Raw genomic sequence first — 18,088 nt, forward strand, 5'->3', positions numbered from 1 at the left:
TGGGCCTCACTTTACACAGGGAATTGCTAGATGACCACATAGAGCAGTGGCTCTCAACCTTCCTGATGCTGTGACTCTTTTATACAGTTCTTTATATTGTGGCGATCCCAAACAATAAAGTTATAGCTGTAATTTTGTTGTTATGAATCATAATGTAAGTATCTGATACACAGGATATCTGATATGTGACCCCCTAGAGGCTTTGAGACTCAAGGGTTGAGAACCCCTGACTTAGAGTGAATGCAGATTTTTTTCTTTTACTAGACAATTTGCTGTCTTTTCCAAACTAATGATTTTATTTCACTATAATCACCAAAAATAGTCAATTATTATACTAATGTTTAGAATCAGTGATCTCAGTCTTAATGCAAATCAAACTCTAGTACAGATAGAGGATGAACTTGACACTAGCCAGAATTAATATTCAAGTATAACATGTGTGTTCCTGGGTCTCATTTTAGAGGAATAAGATAGTTCTAAATTGTTGATCATATTTATTGGTCAATGCTTTGTAAAGGATGAACTCAGTAAATACCAACCCAGACTTGAAGAATGCACCCCGAGGACATTTGTAAGTGACTTTCAGTGGAGACACAGCAGCTCCGGGTGTTGGAAGTCAACTTCTAGTTCCATCAGTAGATGGTATACACGACTTCCAGAATCTGGAACGGCTAAATCTAGACACAGAATTTCCCTGTTATTTCATGGGCTTTGAGGTAAAGAATCCAAAGTGTGGCTGAGCACATACCATGTGAGCAGAAGGATGACAGCTGTCATTCAGTGAAAGCGCAGACCCAGGTGTCAGTGTCTTTGCATTTCTGCCCTTATGACAGTGACCAGTGTCTCACTGCTGCTCAACACCATGAAAATTGGCTTATGGAGCCATCACAATGCATTTGTGATAAGATGGGTGCATGCTTTAGTCATATAATTGTGACACCTGCAGGTTATTGATTTTTGTGTTTTAGGAAGCTGACAAAAAAAAGCTGGTAAATGACTTGGATCATAGCTGTTTCTATGTGCTACATTTAATCTGTTTAGAAGTACCGTGTTGGTAGTTCAGAGAACATAGGCCAATTTTCACTGTAATTGGATCAATGGGCATGTGGGGGCTCATTGAGCTGGAAAGAAACTGGGGTGGTCAATCTGGGGCCAGAGTCCCTTTATGTCTCTGGATAATGGCAGCATTCAGAACCCAATGTGCAACGCTGCATGGGGAATTATTAAATGAGATGGTGGAGAAATAGTTTTAAAATGTAATAAACACACTCTTCTAAGTCTTTTAAAGGACCCCCAACTTCAGCACTCCATAGAAGACCAAGCGTTGCCATGACTGATATAAACACTGTCTGTTTTGGTAGCATTTTAAAAGAGTATATTTTCCTATCTCCAAGCCTAAGCTGGAGGCTTTCAGCGTTAGCGTTAATGTTGGAACAAACAGATCCTCTGAATTCTTCTAATACCATTTCTGAAAGAATGTTCCTAGTTGGCTCTCTAACTCTCTTGAAATGAAAGAGAAGCTATTTAGGGTGAAACAGCTGCCACACTGATTTTCTCTATTAAGAATCTATCTAGATGGTTGACATTTCAACCCTCAAAGCTCCCAGGGTTCTTTTGGGGGAAAGAAGCGCGCTTTGAGTAATTTGCCAGCTTCCTTAGAGCTGGTATTTTTAGGTATAGATCTGGAACTCCCACCGGATGATGTAACACTTCCAGGGTGATGGGGGTGAGAGAGGCACCCCTCTGCAATACTGGGGAGGTGACGGAGGAGGCCCGCAGAATGTTGAGGTGTGGGGTGGAAAGCCATACATTCTGTCAGGCTTCCGGCTCTTGCTCTTCAGTTACGGCTGGTGGCAGGGGAAAGGCTGCTTTGGCACACATTCATGTGTTTCTCAAAGCGCTCTGGAGGCAAAACAAAGCATCTTCAAAGGCTTCCTCTGTGGAGTCTATTTCAGGATTAAACACTTCCAACTCTGTGATGACTTTAATGAAGCCATGTCTGTTTTTCTATCAAGGTCAACATCTCCCCCTCCCCCCCACCCTGTTCCCCAGTGAATTCAAGGGAAGTGTGAGTCAGACTCCATGAAACCACACTGAGAATAGAATGGTGTTGTTATACTGTCAGACCAAGGGCAGGCTGTTTCCACAGATGACTGTTGTACTGGGCAACAGAGGAGCTGGTGAGAATTAAAAATACGCGCATGTGTGTTTTGAGAAGGAATTGAGTTTTCCCTGGGAGCCTGGCCTGAGAGTCAGGACATCTGAACTCTGCTGTTAATATCTCAATCATGGGGGAACAACTCAACATTTCTGGACTTCAGTTCTTACATTAAAGAAAATGGTACCACATGATCCTTAATGTCCCTTTTAGCAGGATGGTTCTCTAATTTCCAGAAAATGAGCCAGAAAATTCTCTGAAAATTTGTTTAAAACATAACAACGATCTGATAAAAAGCAACGATGTAAAAATGTAATCACTGATAGATGCATATGGGATTTGGGGTAGTATGTGTTTCTTAAATGCTAATCCTCAGTAAATTGCTTGATCATTTGGTATGCAGCATGCTGTGGTGCATTACATATTGTATTTATATTTTATATTTGGAAGTGCCATTGAACATTGCATATGGCTGCTCTGGCTCTGTCAGTAACATTCCCTGTGCATTCCATATGGGAACAGCATTACAGCCCTTATATGGTAGTATCCCTTTTACTCTTGGTAATGTCATTTTTTGATTTGTACAATTGATGCATATGTATTTTATAGTCTTCTACTTTCCTGCATTATTTCCATAAAAAAGGAAATAGTGTTTGGAGCAGTTCTATATGGCAAAAAGTCTTTGTTTTTAAACCACCCCTCGCTCTCTCTCATCTCCGTCTCTGTCTCTCTGCATCCTGTCTTTCTATAAATACTTAATAGAATCTGAATAAGATTATTTTTCAGGGGAAAATCTGTAATATTGTTAACTTTCAGGAATAGTTACATATATGCATATATATGTATATATACACACGTATACTCATATTTTTAAAACTCAGTTAAGTATAATTTCGAATACTTTAAATTTCAAACATCTAGTTTTGACAAGGGCACATTTTAATTGTAAATACTTACTTTGCATATTGATGGCACCATATCACATAGACTTAAAAAAGATTAAAGTTTCTGTTTGTTAATAATCCACATCCTGCTGGCTCCACTCTCTTTGGTGTAATTGGGGTGGAATGTATTAGTCCATGCTCTGCCTTGAGTAAGAGGCTATTGGGTTTTTATTGTTATGAATCAGCCAGGGAGTGTCTCATTTTCAAAGAGATACACAGGACATATGCTTGCACATTCTGTTAACAGCTAGTGGTCCAAATGGGGGAAACATTTCTATGGACACAGAAAGCCATATAAGGCAAAGGACCTTCATCATTGCTGCAGGACGATGCTGCTCACGCTCACTCCAGACTGTCCTCTGGATGCCATGCGGTCTGTAATGCTTTGCATGAGAGGGGCTGCTCTTGGCAGAAGGGCGTTTGTCTTTAGCCAATGACCTAACCAGTTTGTCTAGGTTACTTTCTCTAGAAAAATCCTCCCCTGCTCAGGAAAGCATGCTTGCTGGAGACAAAGAGGCCCTTCTCTCTTGCTGTGGGTTGGAGCATGCTGTATGTGCTCAGCTGATACTTGCATCTCTTACTCTTTTTTGCAGGGCAGGGGGTGGTTAAAATGCTTATTTGTTTGACTATTTGAAAAAAAAAACCTTCCAATATTTTTTTCTCATGTCTGAAATGGTTCATATTAAGATTTTTATAATACCCTTCAGTTTCTGTGTTAAACTGATGTTTAAATTGGAAAGAAAGTGGGAAGCTTGGCAGTTCAGATAATTTGCTTCATCTGGTGGCCAGCTATGCTAACAATCACATCATATGCCAACACTTAGAGGAGATGAAAGGAGCCCCCAGGGCACTGAGGCTACACTTCAGGAGTGGAAGCAGAGTGCAGTTAGAGCTCTTTGTCTCATCGTTTTATTCTATAAAATGGTAAATTATTTTGACCGGAATCCCGAAGTGTTAAAGGAACAATTTAAAGGCTGCACAGTAGCTTAGCTGTGAGACAGAAGGCTGCTTGGTGATCAGCATGCTGGACGGAAGAGTGCTGGGCCCTGTGTCAGCAAATGACGCCTTTTATTCCCTTTGCATTGAGGGCTGGAAGGAAGTGGTGATACTGTTAGCACATGAATAACGTCAAAGCCTTCCACCGGAAGATAACCGCCCATCTTCTGACAGAGAGAGCAGCCTCCCCTCACGCACTAACATGCCCACTTTCCTAGCTGTGCACTTTGTCCAACCCCAGCGCAGTCTCATCCAGAACAGGCCGGTTGATATTCAGGAGCCAACTGGTGATGCAGGACCACACGTACTCTCCCTTAAGAGCAAATATTTTCATTATCAAATTGCTGTTCCCCATGGAAGGCAGGGAGAATCTTCTTCTGAGTTTATTGGAGGGTGGGTTTATTTGGGTGATGGAAGGCACGGCTTCCTTAGAGGTCCCAGAAGGGGCTCGGAACCTGATGGCTGTTGCCCTAAACCGGAGAGAGTGATCTAACTGGATGACAAGCGAGTGGCTAACTGCCTCTTCAGCGCTGAATGCAGGCATGATTCCTGGGGCTGCTGGATCCCTCAATCAATACTGACATGCTGGCCAGACACAATTTCAAAGGAACGCACTGCTCCTATTCTTCTCCGCTGGGCACATGATTTGAGCGTGATAAGCCGCTCTCTTCAAGCCCCCTCTGTTTGCTCCTGTCTGGGTGATCAACAAATGTGACTGCTCACTCAAAATGGAATTCAGTGCAGCGGTGGAATTGCTGGGGCTTTTCTGGCCCCAGGCTGATGAACTGTATGACAGCCCATAGCCCAGCAAGGAAATCCAGATGCTTTGGATGTTTGGTCTATTAGTTCGTGAGGACATATTGGAAATAGTCAGTTTCCATTAATGTTCCATTTATTATTGGCCAAAAATGCTTAGGGTGCGATGATGTTAGTTGTTTGTGTAACAGCTTTATTTATAGGGAAGTCACTTCTGAAAGGTACATGGCTGGGGCTTCATTTCTGAGTTCATACGTTATGCTGACTAAAAGCGTCTGTTAAAACCGACGTCAGTGTCATGTGTTGTATTTTCATTTTCATGAGTCTTGGACTCTTTAAAAAAAAATCATGTTGCCAGTTGTTATATTAACATCCAGCAAAGTTTAGGTTAGCTGAATTCCAGCCGACGGCTGAGAAATAAGCAGAGCATAATGTTGACATGATTGACATCCGGTTACTTGGTGTGGTTCCTTTTGTATGCTTAATGGCATATCTGTTTACAAAGGCAAAGAAACAACACACCAGTGTTTATGAAGAGCTGACTGTCCTATTGAACAAAGGCCTCTCCGCCAGGATTGTAGTGGGATACCTTATCTTCCTTTTAGTCTCCCACCCCTGTACACCGTTACTGGTCTCAGACCCTCAGTGAGTGATAGCCATTGGGAATCTCTCTTCATTCGTCACTCAAACTTGTCTGATGGGTTGCTTCCAAATGGGAAGTTGGAGTAAAAAGAAATAATGCCAAGACTTCCAGGGACACCGAGTCCAAGGCCTGAGTCCAAGGCCCAGCTTTTAAAATTAGCTTTCAGAAGAAATGAGCAGAAGTTACAACAATGTTCCTGATTCAAACAGAATATATTTTTAATAGGAATTAATGTTCTTACTTTCAGATATCTGCATGTTAGGATTTGGCTTATTTCATTTTTATATTTAAGCTCTAGGTCATTCGAATATTCTCTCCTTCATTTCTCTCTCTCTCTCTCTCTCTCTCTCTCTCTCTCTCTCTCTCTCTCTCTCTCTCGACTGACACACATACTTATTGGGAAATGCCTTTTCCTCTGGGCTGAATTCATTTCTCTGAAGAAATAGCTTTTTTTATAGCTATTCAAAGAAAGTGGGAAACATAGCTTATTTCATTCAATAGTGGCTAGGCATTTATTTATGTAGTGCAAAAGAGCTTGCTTATACTCTATTAATTATTTTTTATAATATCCCTTGGTAATTCTTTACATATCTAAGAGAATACCTTTATGAACAATTTAGGAAAGAACTATGTAATTTTACTGATTGTGGTGGTTTGAATTAAAATGTCTCTCATGGACTCACAGGGAGTAGCACCATTGGAGGTGTGGCCTTGTTGGAGGAAGTGTGTCACAGGGGGTGGGATTTGAGGTTTTCAGAAGTTCAAGCTAGGCCCAGTGTCTCTCTCTTCCTGCTGACTTTGGATCTGGATGAAGAGCTCTCAGCTACCCCTCCAGCCCCATGTCTGCCTGCATGCCGCCATGTGTCCCACAATGAAGAAGAAGAAGAAGAAGAAGAAGAAGAAGAAGAAGAAGAAGAAGAAGAAGAAGAAGAAGAAAAGAAGAAGAAGAAGAAGAAGAAGAAAGAAGAAGAAGAGAAAGAAAAGAGAAGAAGAAGAAGAAGAAGAAGAAGAAGAAGAAAAGAAGAAGAAGAAGAAGAAGAAGAAGAAGAAGAAGAAGAAGAAAGAAGAAGAAGAAGGAAGAAGAAGAACTGAATCTCCAAACTGTAAGCCAGCACAAATCAAATGTTTTCTTTTTATAAGAGCTGCCATTGTCATAGACTATCTTTACAGCAATAGAACTTTGGTTAAGATACTGATCAAAAGGATAGCCTCACTATGCTGAGGCAGGAGGATTGCTACAAGTTTGAGATAAGCCTAAATTACATAATGTTACTTAGTGACATTAGACTTCAATGGATTGGGAGTCTTACATGTCAGGGATGTCAAGGCATCTAAATTACTTTGAAGTTGTCACTGGTGATCCTGATTGTTAGCTGTTAGCCATCACACATAGTCAGTAATCTGAATGCCAACAACAAGATGACCAACGTGACCTCCAAAACTAAGAAATATCATACTAGAAGACTTAAAAAAATCACTTTGTCACATGTTGTTTCAAGACTACATAGAGTATCAAAATATTGTTTCTAGTATAGTTGTGTGTTGCTTGATTTTATATCAACTTGACACAAGCTAGAATCATTTAGGAGGAGAGACTCTCAGTTGAGAAAATGCCTCCATAAAGTTGGCATATGTTGAATTATGCAACTTGTTTTTTACATTAATACAATCTTACAATTATGATATTTAAGATTTTGAAGTATTGGCATTTTTAAGGATTTGAGGAACTTTTTAGTGAATTATATTTCTAGTATAAAATAAACACAAGACTTAGAGGACACAATTGTGGTTTTAAGTTTTATTTTATTTACTTTATTTACTTATTTTTTATTTTAATTTTTTTTGGTTTTTCGAGACAGGGTTTCTCTGTGTAGCCTTGGCCACCTTGGACTCACTTTGTAGACCAGGCTGGCCTTGAACTCACAGTGATCTGCCTGCCTCTGCCTCCCGAGTGCTGGGATCAAAGGTGTGCGTCACCACGCCTGGCTTATTTACTTTATTTTTAAATTTGCCATTTATTTATTTAGCTTTTTTGAGATAGGGCTTCTGTGTGTAGTCTTGACTGTCTTGTATTTTAATCACTTTAAATATTTATTAATTTATTCATATATTTAATATATAAGCTTATATGTTCACGTAAGGTTATTTTTCTAAGTATTGTACTTATGTGTTAAGTTGCCAAAGGCTTTCCTATCATTTATTATTATTATGCTTGGTTTTAAGGTCACCTTGCCATCAATTAGAGTCACCTGAGCAGGGACCGTCACCTGGAGAACTGTTCTGATGATTACCTTAATTGATGTGGGAAGGTTCTGGTGCCTGCTCAGATGAAAACCCTTTTCTGAAAGACTTTTCTTTTCACCTTCACTCTCTCACTTGGTTTTCCCTCTTGCTGCCGAGTGGATTTGAGCTGTAGTTGCTGCTGCTGACTCCTCCGTCTACAGTAGAACTGGCTTTTCTGTCTTCCACTGTGGGACAGAGACCAGTGGTTCTACAGGAAATGCCTGGGCTTCTGGTGCTGGATTAGGACTGCCAAAGCACCCTACCTTTGGACTGAGTCGCTACCACTTCGTCGTTGCCCCGTGAGAGACATGTCGTGGAACTACTCCGAGTATTGACTCATTTGCTTCAAGGACCAAGTAACTACCGGGTTCTCAGCTCAGCTCTCAGGTGTGAATTAGTGGCTGTTGCTATTTTAGAGCACACACATATTATATAATATATTATATATTACATGTAAATCCTACACACATATTATCACATATAGGATATATATGTATACATATATATGTCATATATATATATATAGATAAAATCCTCTGAGTTCTGTTTCTCTAGCTCAGCAGTTCTCAGCCTTCCTAATACTGTGACCCTTTAATACACTTCCTCAACCATAAAATCATTTTCATTGCTACTTCATAACTGTACTTTTGCTACTGTTATGAATTGTAATGTCAATGTCTGATATACAAGATATCTACTGTGTGATTTTCCAAAGGGGTCATGGCCCACAGGATCTCCCCCAAGCCCCCTTACAAGGTCAAATCAAACCCCTTTTCTTTTTTTTGAATAACAATTGGATAAGATCATCTTTCTGTCCTGGAACCAAGACTTGGGTATTTGATAGTTTGCCAAAAGTCTAGTGAATAAGGAGGATCTCTGATGTATCTGGGAAAACATCAGCTATAAATTGTAAATTTTACTGATAATTGTCTTCCCTAGATTTACCTTACCACCTCATTGACTATGCAAGCATTCTTTCAAAGTCTCTAAGCAAAATTTAAAGTACAGACTCATAAAATGTGTGTGGGTATATATATATATGTGCATGTATATTTATGTTTCTGTACATGTGTGTATGTGTGTGCCAGAGAGAGAGAGAGAGAGAGAGAGAGAGAGAGAGAGGGAGAGGGAGAGGGAGAGGGAGAGGGAGAGGGAGAGGGAGAGGGAGAGGGAGAGGGAGAGGGAGAGGCGAGGGGGAGGGAGAGGGAGAGGGAGAGGGAGAGGGAGAGGGAGAGGGAGAGGGAGAGGGAGAGGGAGAGAGAGAGAGAGAGAGAGAGAGAGAGAGAGAGAGAGAGAGAGAGACACTATATTTCCATACCCTTCGGGATTAGCAATTGTAGTTGAACAGTGATTTCTAAGGAATCTCCTGAGTATATTTTTATTCAAAATGTTGGCTGTGTTGTTTGCAGTTGTCTCACAAAGTATTCCCTTTCGATTTCTACATGGTAGTCTGTAGTGAACACTTGAGAATGAGTCCACTGAATTGCGTGCTAGCAGACTGAGAGGTACAGTTTTTGAGGAGCAGCTGTTTTCCCTGTCTCCACATTTTAAAAGGCATGTGGATTTCTTCCTCATTAGAATTGTGCATTTGGTAAAATAAATTAATTTAGAAAGTTAATAATTAAGAAATGAGTACATAAATATCTAGATACTTGTGTAAATGTTAATGTTATGTGTATGACTAGAAAATATCCCAAGATTCAAAATGTACACTACATACATTTCCAGTATTGTATATTATATGTGTTAAGTATCACTTAAGTAAGTTTTCATTTATAACATTTGTTTCACGTACTGAAATACTTCATAATGATGAAATTGTTTTTTTCTTATTGGATATCTAGGAGGGTCATGAGCACGGAGAATTATAAACAAGTCTTGGTAAATCAAAGTCAGTAGTCATCCCTTTGTTTATTTGTTCACCTTACCCAGCATTTATCCAAGGTACTATACATAAAGATGAGGATAAGTCATAAAACATCAAACAGCACAGTGCTTTAGAAAGAACTGGCAAAGTATTGGGTGGAGGCAGGGCATGGAGCATTAGATGTGAGGGACTTTGAAAGCTATGAGGAGAGAGCCCTGGGCTACAACCCTGACTGTAGGGTCTCCAATCTGCACCCCAGTTAATGCCAGATATACATGTCTGAGACAGATCCCCTAGCTATTTCTGGAAGCAGGTCTCTGCTTAAAATGTGCCTGAAAAGAGGCCACTTTGGTTCCCTTCTGGCCCACCCCTGCTTGCTCAGGGTACCCTTATAAGATCACTATGCCTCTGGCATAAAAGAGTGGTCTTCCAGCAAACACCAAGTCCTGTCACATTTTGGATATAGAAGAGGTGGCATTTTAGGCAAGGAAATACATTTTAAACTAAGATATAGTCACAGGCACCTTTCTACTTCACCAGAATGTGAGAATTTTAGTTACAACACTGAAATAATGTTGATTGTGAAACACAAGGGAAAAAAAAACACGTTTTTTTGGACAGGGGGTTCCATGTAGCCCAGGCTAGCCCCAAAGTCACTGTTAAGGTGAGGCTAGCTGTGAATTTTCTGACCCTCCATCACTTCACACACATTAAAGTTCTAAAAAAGAACCTTACCTTCTTGAATACGTTAATGTAGGAGACTCATTTTGAAATAGCATTAATGTTTTTTCCTCTTCTTCGATTCCATATGCAAGGTTATTCTCTGATTTCCACATGTGTAGTGTGTAGTGTAACCCCCTACCCCGCCCCCACCCCTACAAGATGCAAAGAGAAGAAATTAAGATTACATTCAGCTCTGACATCCCCGAGGTGACAGACTTGAAATCTAGGTGGGGACTGAGAAAGATAGAAACTTTCCAGATGCCTTTATCCATCTGTAACATGTCAAGAAGAAGGTATGATAGACAAATAGAAAGTCATAGGCCTAAAGCATAGGGAAAGGAAGAGCCATGAAGGGAAAGCAGGGTCTCAGGACTGCTCTCTCTGATGCTCCCTGTGGACTGTGTTGAATGGTGGAGGGCGTGGCGGAAAACACTGGCAGCCAGGATGCGACTTGCTTCCTTCTTTCTGACTCTTTCAGTGTCCTTGGGCAGAAGGAGGCGAGTCAGTGGAGGGATTACTTGATCTTGGCTGAGGCCTCACTTTCCCTTATTTCAGGTTTCTGCACTCTATGCTATAAGCATGTTGTTAGCTCAGCCAAGCAGATGGAAGAATAAGAGTTCAGTCTCTGACAGCGCACTGTGGTTTTAACAAAGTCATCTGTTCTCCTGTGTAGAGGCGTGGAGCTGTGTTGGCTGCGCCGAGCTCACAGGTTCTTCTCTGATTTTGCCCATGTGTTCCTAGGTTATCCTGGCTACAGGTCTAATGCTTTCATTTTCCAGGCTTGACTAATTTTGTTTCCCAGCCTAGGGATGTGGAGAGGAAAATGCTGTGAGTCTGTGCATACAGGGCTTACACTCCTCTCAGAAGAGAAGGCTGCTACTACTACAGTCAAAGCTAAAGACAAATGCAGATATCAGATCCTCTGGTGGGTAAATACTAGTTGTTAAACCTCACATAGTTCTCCATAAATATGTGCACCTACTATATTAATTACAATAAAATTGACTCACCAATGTGGGTGCAAGAGCAAATCTGCCCTTTGTTGATGTAGAAAGAGACAGAGTGGCTCTTGATGACATCTTTTAAACAGTCCTGTTGTGCTAAAATAAGGTGGCGGCTACAGTTTTAGAATAAGAGAGATGTGGCTCTATTAACTCATGCCTCTAATGTGGAAGATCTTCAAGAACATATACCATATTGCTCATTTGTATTAAGGGAGTACAGTCTTAGATCAGTGCACTTCAAACCTCTTGAAAAATGCCTTCTATGGCCATCTTAGTTGCACGCCCATGACTTTTATAATTAAGCTATTCCCTGAGGTATAAAAGAATCATAAGTATTTTGCTTCCACTTGTCCCTGTCATATGGTATGGTGAGATAATGATATTTCTATCATCATCAGTAAATGCAGTAAATATCAGTCTCATGAAGTCACTAGGATTATGTCTTTCAGTCACAACTATTTTTTATGTAAACAATCAGAAACCGATAAATGATCATATAACATATTCAATAGTTTATTGTTTTGTTTTTTTCAGATGCCCACTTTACTTCCAGTCAGGCAGCCTAAAGATTAGAGATATTGAGTTTGAAATAAGTTGAAAGAGCAACTTGAGAGGGCCTATGTTATGACAAAATCTTATATTCTTTCACACGGAAATGGAAAATCATACCATATTCAAGCTCCAAAGAGTTGCAGAAATACAACATAATTGAATGATTAATAAGAGAAATGTTCCCTCAGATTATCTGATTGTGGAACAATGCACTGAATTTTATTACCCACGAAGTACTTCAAAAGTCCACCAATAAAAAGAAAACAGAGTGACTGACAATTTTGACTGTGGCTTCTGTTTCGTTATGCCTAGCAACCTTAAAAATACAGGAGTGTAAATGTTAAAATGAAGAAATTAATGTATATGGGGACCCCAGAAATAGTCCTACTATTTTGGAAAATGAAGTTCACTGTATCTACTGTGGGAATTTAATAAAAAAATTTTTTTTGTCTTCACTATAAGATAGACCATAAATCAATGAAATTTAAATAGCTCTCCTCTCTTGAACACCTGCTTATCTGTCTTGAGAAAATTCTGCAGTGTTTTAACCATCATTTTACAACATTAAAAAGTAATGCTTGCTAACGTACTTTTTGAAAAGGCTATTAAAGTTAAGGGTCTGTCAGCCATTCTATTAGAAACCTGATTTCCAGGAGTTTAATATAAAGCAGACATCACATGTAATAAACTTTAATGCAGGAATCTGAATCTGGGACCATCATTTTCTCTATTTAAAGACCATTTCCCCCACCAAGACTGTCTTTAGCCTTGGAGAATATCTTTTGGATAAGTTGTAATTTTAAAAATTTACCAAATGCTCTTTTTTTTTCTTCCTGTGATATTTTACCTCTGATTTGAGATAAAAGTCCCAAGGAAGAAAGGCTTGCCTAAAATAGCTTTTGAATGGACTTAATCTATGTATTAGGAAAAGAACTCTCAACATAATTTCTTGCTTCTTTCCCCATAGAAGAACCTGTGGTCCCTGTATGGGATCTTGCTTCTAAATTTTTATAACAATGACTACAAATGTGGCAGATTAGACTATTAATTCTTTTGTCATATGGTGCTGGAGCTTAGATATGCAAAGTCAGCTTCACTGGGCTAAAGCCACTGAGTCAGCAAGGGTGGCTCTTTCTGCAGGTTGTGACAGTGGGTATTTCTGTTTTTGTTTGTTGCTGTTGTTGTTGGGATTTTTTTTTTTTTTGACACAGATTCATTCCTCTGGGTCCTTTCCTTCATCTTTAGATTCCTTACTACAGTTCATGCTTTTACCAGAGGGCAACTGAAGCTAGAGTGAAGGTTCTCAACCTATGGGTCATGACCCCCTTGGCAAACCTCCATGGCCAAAAATATTTATATTCCTAACAGTAGCAAAATTACACTTATGAAGTTGCTACAAAAATAATTTTATGGCTTGGGGTCCCACAACATGAGGAACTGTATTAAAGGGTCACAGCATTAGGTAGGTGGAGAACCACTGGCCTAGAGTAATGTGCCCCATTTAAGCAGTTATGTGAAAGGCGTTTTAATCATCTAGGAATATCCCAGGGGATATCACAGTCCTCCACCATGGTGCTCCTCCACCATAGCACTCCTGTTCCATAAGCTCCTCTACCACAATGCTTCTCCATTATACTCCTCCTCAATCTTAGCATCCCTCCATCACAGTGCTCTTGTACCACAGTGCCTATCCTTCAATGTCACCCTCCATCATAGTCCCCTTGATGATAGTGGTCCTTCTGCACAGTGCTCAAAACATCAACAGTGTTAGTATCTGATGTCTGGGATTCACTCATGATCTTCTAAGCTCCAAATGCTTGGGGTCATTTCCCCTCTCTGGCTCTGGCATCTTTAGGACACACTCATAGACTTAGGCCATTTCTATTCCTCATTGGCTGCTGTCTATGGGAGTTGTCCCATGGTCTTGGGGTCACCAATATGCTGGGTTTTTTTTTTCACGTAATTGAGGCTGTATTTTCAACCAATGGCCTCCTGGTCTCTCTTTGGAGACTCTGGCCCTGCCACCTGGTGCCTTCTCACCATAATCTTTTCATTCTCACAGCTAACATGCTGTCAAAAGCAATACCCAAGTGGAAGATTTATACACTACCAAGTTATGCCTTTAGACTGAGATGCAGCCTTGGCCTCCTTTCGACTACAGCTGCTTTGTGCTGACCTGAAGAAATACCTCCCAGAAGATGCTTTCTCAATTATCCTGGTCACTTATTGATCCATCATAGCTGATTTTTTTTTTTAGCCCCAGCTAATCAGCATCGATTACCTCAGGAAGGGTTTAATTGTAGTAGGTCTGGCTCCTTGTTAATTGGTTTTGACTCTGTAGCCCCAGCTGACCAGAAATCACAAGCTTTTAAATAAAAAGGATCACATAATCAGTCTCCAGGGGGGTCTTTGCTCCCCTTTGTAACTTCACGTGCCAGGCCGCCATTGCTTATACCTCTCTCAATATTTCTATCTTCCAATTTCCCACAGCAGCTTACTACTCTATGAGCACTCAATGGCTTTTCCAGCTCACTGTACCAGACAATTTCATAGTCCTCCAACAAAAGGTCATGGTCAGGTCCCTCACAGTAATGTTCACTGTTGTGTACCGATTTCCATCCTAGTTTGGTTTCTTCATTGATGTGACAAAAGGCTGAATGTAACCAACTTTGAGGGAGGAAAGGGTTTATATCATCTTACAACTCACAAGTCACAAGCCATCACCGAAAAAAAGTCAGGCCAAGGACTGAAGGCAGGACCTGATGCACAGGCCATGAGGAATGCTACATACTGGCTTGCTCCACATGGCTTGCTCAGCCTGCTTTCTTATACAACCCAGGATCATCTGACAGGAGTGATAACGCCCACAGTGGGCACCACTTATCAATGATTAATCAAGAATATGCCCATAGACTTGTCCTCAGGGCAGTCTGATGGAGGTATTTTCTCATCTGATATTCCTCTTCCCAGATGACCCTAGGTTATATCATAGGAAAGTGGAACAGAGGAGAAGACTCCTATTGGGACTCTAGGTGAGAGAAGCAAGGGAGAATGGGGGAAATAGAAGGATCCAGAGGGTCCTAGAAACTTACAAGAAGAACATTATGGTGGGCAGATCTGGGCCCAGCGGTCCTGCTCAAACTATGGTACCAGGCAAGGACAATATGTGCAGTAAACGTTGAACCCTTACCCAGATCTAGCCAAATGGACAGGACATTCTCCACAGTTGAGTGGAGAGTGGGGACTGACTTTCAAACGAACTCTGGTGCCCCATATTTGACCACGTCCCCTGGATGGGGAGGCCTGGCGGCACTCAGAGGAAGGATAGCAGGCTACCAAGAAGAGACTTGATACCCTATGAGCATATACAGGGGGAGGATGTCCCCTCAGTCACAGTCATAGGGGAGGGGAGTAAGGGGAAAAGGGGAGGGAGGGAAGAATGGGAGGATACAAGGGATGGGACAACAATTTAGATGTAATATGAATAAATTAACAAAATATATTAAAAAAAAAAAAAAAAAACTAAAGAGCACAGCCAGTGCCCTTTAGATGCTGCTAGGCCACTCTTTTCTTGGTTGTTGGAAGTAGAGAAGTTACTGGGTTTGTTGCAGATGGACCCATGTGAAGGTGTCCTATTATTTGCCCTATTATTTTATTTTGGCTAATTATAAAATACATAGTGTCAATGTTTAAAAAGCTTAGAATTCCAGGGATGCTTGCCAACATAGCAATGGTTAATCCCTGTTGTAGCCAAAATATTTTAAGGGATGAAGCATAAGGAACAGAAGGAAGAATAAGATGGAGTGATTGGCAAGTAGTGGATCAATTCAAGGGGGGAAAAGCATCTTTTCACATTTTGTATTATTGGGTTCTAGTTCATGATGATTTAAGTCAGGCTTGTTTATTTTATTTTTTGAGCTGCTGAGAAACAGCCAGGTACATATCATTATTACCTTGAGTAAAGTCTTTTGTAAGCACGAATAACAATCAAATCAATGTTGGGGGTGCCCCCTGTTTGGAATACTTATCATTATGTGAGAACACTCAGGGGCAGACTTCTATTCCAATATGGCTAGAACATGGAAAGTGACATACCTAACTCAGCAAAGGGAATGCACTTGGGCAAAGGCCAGGAGTCAGCAGGCACAAGCTTCCTAGTGTCCCATCTCCCCTCCTACCCAACAGAGTCACACGTAGCCTCAAGGCTTAACTCTTGGGAAAGCAATGACTGTGGGAACACAGGTGGAGGCTGAGCATCTATAGGAGCTCGCTCACCGAAGCTGCTGTTGGAACATGTTGCATTGGGTCAGCTGCACACTCATAGGCATGAATGCCTGTGTGATTAACTCTGATTAGCTACCTTCTATCCACTTGCGGTCACACTGATTCAGATGGCCTAGTGTTCACACACACACACACACACACACACACACACACACACACACACACACACACACACACAATCACAGTTACTAGAAGCCACATTTTTGCATGAAATAATTCACCAAATGGATAGAAGCCTCCGGCCTATGGTAACAGTATGTCAGGCAAGGTGTTTCAAGGTTTCAGAGGCCATTTCTCTGAAGCCAGTAGAGGCCAGGTCTCCAGAACATCAGGCTTTCCTATGAGTGCAAGGTCTGAACAAATGGAACGTGGTGAGATGGATGTGTATTTCATAGTCCTCTTTGATGGAGCGAGATGACAACACAGTGATGTTTATAGCAACAAACCTGCCAGGGTCAGCAAAGAGACAGATAGTTAGCTTTTGTTTTTGCTTTCATCCAGTGAAAATGAATCATGTTTGATTTTAGGCTTTGCTTGATGAAGAAGTTGGGAGAAAGGATTTTGCATAGGACTCTGTAAAGTGAGCACAGGACTGTTGATTGGGATGGGCTTTGTGGCTGCATGCACCACTGACAAACCAGTGATGAAGTATTTCCACATAGTCATTAAATGAACAATATCTTCATTAATTTCTGTTAGACTAGTGAGTCCCAGCTCTGCTTTTATGTTCTTATTACTTAATGTGGGCTTCTCAAGGTCCAGAAGCCATCTTCAGAGGTACTGGCTCATTGGCCTAGGTCATCACTTGAGAACTTGAAAGAATTTGAGGAATGATTTTTGATGGACTAAAGACCATGGAATTGATTTAGAGGGGACAGAATTTGGGAAATACTAACTTTTCAACTTACCAATGGCAACCACAATGTCTTCCTTTCTGTCCATCAGACACAGTAAGTTCTCTCACCTCCTTTGCCATGACACTCCTGGGCTGGCCGTTAGACTTGATTGAGGCGTGGACTTGGCATATATGAAGACTGACCCCCATGTTCTGCTCATGAGTAGATACTTTTTTTAAAAAAAATCTGGGTTTGAATAATGCCTAGGTACCATTCATTCTAATGTGCAGGCAACACTGAGTCCCATCGTCTAAAAAAAATCATATTCCTGTAGCTTCAATATTCAGTTGAATTAAGAAATTAGGCTATTGTAGTTAGGAATCTCAGGGAATAAGCACCACATTGAATGCCCATGCTCTCTGTGCTGATATAAAATGCATAGATAAGAGAACCTAAAAGAGTACACACTACTGAACTAATGTCCGAGCAAAGCAGGTGAGAGAGATTACTGTGTTTGGATTGACAGGAAGGGAGACACTGCTGCTGCCGGTTATATAGGTTTAGAATCCATGTCCTACGGGAGCTGCAAGGTTAACAGTGGGAGGAGAAACTTTGAGGGGTTGACAAGGAAGGGCCCCAGAGCTTAGGTGGCAGGAGTGATTCTTGAAAGGCCGATTTCCATCATCTCAGGAGGAACTATAGAAAGATGCTGCGGCACATACCTCACTTAAGTCAGACAGCCACTGTTGTTTTCTAGCCCTTTTTATTTTTGTAAGAAGATTTCATGCTTCCTCTTTAAGTTAGGTGCACATGTCTCTAATATCAACTGCAACAGCATTAGGAATTGCTTTCCCAGCATTACCTTGCCTTTTTCTTGTCCTTTAAAAATAAGAAATTACAATTAAACTGTCCTATCTACACATGCCTTGTCTTTCCTTGGCTGATTTTACTTACTTGAAGACCTGTCTTCCTCAACTGGAACATTCTCCAAGTTTCTTGTACTGGCCTCCTGCACTGCCCAGCCGTTTGGGCCTCCAGAACC

The sequence above is a fragment of the Acomys russatus genome, chromosome 20, assembly GCF_903995435.1.
Source record: "Acomys russatus chromosome 20, mAcoRus1.1, whole genome shotgun sequence".
NCBI lineage: Eukaryota > Metazoa > Chordata > Mammalia > Rodentia > Muridae > Acomys > Acomys russatus.